Raw genomic sequence first — 3912 nt, 5'->3', positions numbered from 1 at the left:
CTAAGCTCCTGCCCCAACTCTCAAGTTGTGGGTTTTGTTCTTGTCACAGTATGCTGTCTGTGAAGTGAACTTAGTGCTTCGGTAATTGAAATGCGGCTGGTGATCATACCTCCTCACTACATCAGCAATGCCACGCAGAGTGGTGTCTCCTAGTGGGGTAAATAATGCCAGTGACACTCTCCTTCCGGTGGGCAGAACATGTGGGCCTATTATACCCTGCCCAAAGCCCCACGCCATGCCTAACAACCTTCTCTGAAGCTCCTCTTCTCTCCAATCAGCCAAGGCCAAGACTTCCCGCTTAGCCCAGTAGCAAGGGTCCCGTCCCACCCACCCACATTTTGAATGAGGACAGGTGATACCAACCATAGTGATGCCACTGCTTGGGCAACCTCCTCAGGCATTGCCACCAGTTTGCTGCCACCTGTGCCACCCCTATAGATGCTAACCCTGGAACCATTTGGTATCCTACCCTCTGACCATCACAAAGGATGCATTCTGCACCCTCCACACGCCCTCATTATGGACATGACTACATTGCATAGACAGAGACTGTCCCACGAGTCTGACTCATAAAGACCCTGTATGACACAGTAGAATTGCTCCTGAGAGTTTCCTTGGTACTGGAGAAGACAGCCTCATCTTTCTCTCACAGGCAAACTGGTGGGTTTGAACTGTTTTCCTTGTGGTTAGCAGTTCAACGCATAACCCACTGTGTCAAGAGGACACCTTAGTTGCCTGCAGCTCTGTTTTTAGACTCTAGGGAGAATTTAAGGCTCACTCTTCACATGCATTATGCTTGAAAGGAACCTTCCCTCTCTCTGCTCCATCATACAATCAGCCAGTTATGACTTCTTGAGTATCTCCTCCCATAGTACGCACAGCAGAGCCCTAGGATTCAAAGCTGCAATGTGGATGTCTCTGCCTGTCTTATTACTGCCAACCCTACCTGGTGAGGCCCACCATTGAAAAGCCATTTGCTCAGGTGCCGCCATAAACCATCCTTCCCACACCACTGGCACCAAGTGAGAGCAGATCCAAAGACGACCTCTTGTTCAGGTTCTTCTGAGATGCGCTGATGGTGTTGCTATTTGGGCACGTTCAAAAATCCATTTTAATTAAGAGGCTCTGCCAAATTGGGCAGGAACTAAATCACCAGGTCCTAGGGATAACTGATGGTGCCCCTAGTGCAGCTGCTGGTACCCCTGGTACAGTACACTCAGGTTTCACCTCACCTGATGGGAGGTCTTTTTCAGAAAAATGGCTCTCAACATAAATGATCCCACAAACTATCTTGTGAAGCTTGTTGTCATGCCCATTTAACCTGGAAGCTTGAGGAATTTCAGCCGAGGTTCATGGAAAGATTTGTTGGTTGGAGCTAGAATTTGAACTCAGGCTACCCAACGCTAGTCTGTGCTATACTGCATTCTGACCCTTCTCAATACACCCACTCCTGTCTATCCTTCAAGGTCTGGTTCATAACTACTTCCTCTCCCAAACTTTGGGAGCCTCTCCTTGCGGCTTCTAACCAGTCATAATCTCTGTCTTGTAAACGTTCAAGCCACTATCTTCTATCTTTTGCTTATGTCAACTTCCTGGTGATCGCTTCATTGATTATATGTTTGCATCTTATCTTCAACTAAACTGTAAGGTCAGCAGAGCAACTATATTTAATTTTTGTAGTAAAAGGCCTTTGGGAATCTGTTGTTCTTACACGTAACACTCTTTTAAATGAAGTTATTCACTTTATGGGCTCTCAAAGCAGAGATCAATTCTACTGACATTTATTAAGATCCAATTAAATGTGGGAGATTTCATTCTAGGCTCTGGGATTATACAGATGGATCCATCAAAATATCAATAAAGTTTTAGCTATAACTAATCAATTCAGTGTTACGAGATTCATCAACATGAGTCTTCCATTAAGGCACAGCCTTAATCGCAGAAAAGTAAGTTGCCAATATATTTCAGCTCATTATTGAAAGAGCACAGGCCATGCCTGGGGAACAGACGGAGACTTTGAAGTGCTGGAGGTCAGTTCAAGCGGATTCGGAGGGTTCTTGTTCCGTGAGTCAGGGAGGCTGGAATTTGGTTGAGCGCTAGTGAGTGAGGACTCCAAGCCTTTGAGGTGACTTAAACGCTGTACAGCAGCAAGTGAAAGCGTTCTTGATAAAGAAATTATTGTGATGAGGGGTGGGTTCACTCAAGTTTATATAACATTAAGGCAGGGCTTAGCAAAAGGACTGCCTGGTTCAAGGAGGGCAGTTGACCCCGTGTGTGGCTCCAGGCTCCAGGAGAGGTGCGCTCCACTTGTTCAGAGTGGCCCATCCAAGGACTTTAACCCATCATCACCATAGCGAATCTCCAATATTGTAAAAGCTTGCATGTGTTCTTGCTTTGCTTCTTGGGCCATGAGAACTTGTTCAGAGCGCTGCAGAAAGGTCCAGTAGCATGTATGTATAACCCTAAGACTGCCTGTGATTTCAGAGTCTGTAAAACTAGACAGAAAAAGGAAACACATCATTTATACAGCAGCAATGGGCCAGTAGTACAAAGAAATTTATGATGACTGAATATGGAAAGCCAGTTGGAATGCCTTTCCGATGGAACTGTGAAAGAACGTGACAGAAAGCATGCTGAGCCGAGGAATAAAAACGAGCCCGCGTCCAGTTTGTTTCCTTCTTGCAGTAGCTCACATATTCTCTTCCATGGGGTCTGCTTGACCGTAAAAGGTTGCAGCTTACTTAACATCATTGCTTTCTGGGTTACAGTTCTGGTTTTGTTTTTGTGTTTTTGAAGCACGCTGCTTAAGGGGCAGTCCAAGCCTGACCTTGTTTATCAGATAAATTTAAACCAAATAACCTCGGGTAGTTTTGATGACTGATAACTAAGATTTGGAAAATAACAGTCTGTAATTCATGAGGTGCTGCATTTACATTCAATAGATGGCATTTATATGTGGTGAGCCGTTTTGATTTCTTCTATTTGGCCCATCTCTATGGATCGCTTCTAACCATGTCAGAGTTGCTAAACAAATACAATAATCTGACAGTTTGTAAGGGTGGGAAAGGATGTTGGTTCATTTCCCTGAAGATTTACCTCATACAATGGCCCTATATTTATATGAAAAGAAATATAGTTCAACATTTCTCTGCCAGATAATGCAGCCAATGTTTTTTTTAAAAATATATTGTTCTGGGAAGACAATGATCTTTGTGCAATTTCCATTGACTCCTTCCTTACCAAACTGAGAACTTACTTCTTTTGGAGATGGAAATGGTACAACACCATTTTTATAAAGTGAAGTTTCAAGTACAGGGAAGTTGCATTACACACGCCCTCCCCTCTCCCTCTCTCATCTAAGAGAAGAGTCCTTCTTCTTTTCAGCTTCTCTGCTCTTGGTTTTGGCTTCCTGATTACTTACATCAGTTGTTTCCCTGTCTTGTCTGACCCTTCACCTCAACACTGTGGTGTTCCCTGTAATAACATGTGGGCCAGAATGAGCTCACACTGATTCTCATGAGCATGTCATTCCAGAGGAATTTGGGTATAATTGAGCGATCATTCTAGTACACCTATTCTAAAATTGTATTTGGAAAGCGAATTGTGGTAGAGTTTTTTGAAAGGTTCTTCACGGCATTATCTATTTTAGGGATTCTTTCTCTATACTGGTGGCTCTAAACTGATTAGCTCAATAGTCTTGACAAGCAAGATGATGAAAAAAGTAGAGCCATTTCAATTCTTTTTAGTGCAAATCTGTGTTTATTTCTAGTGATACATTCTGATGCCAGAGCAACTGTATTCATTCTGAGTAGGAAACAAAATGGGAAAGCAACCATGTGCCAGGTATCGACTTCTCTTGTCATTTTAGCCTCTCCCAACACGATACATTCAGATGTAGGGAAAGTGACCATT

The sequence above is a fragment of the Tenrec ecaudatus genome, chromosome 6 (assembly GCF_050624435.1).
Source record: "Tenrec ecaudatus isolate mTenEca1 chromosome 6, mTenEca1.hap1, whole genome shotgun sequence".
Classification (NCBI taxonomy): domain Eukaryota; kingdom Metazoa; phylum Chordata; class Mammalia; order Afrosoricida; family Tenrecidae; genus Tenrec; species Tenrec ecaudatus.
The sequence above is the reverse complement of the archived record's forward strand: the minus strand, read 5'-3'. Positions refer to the sequence as shown.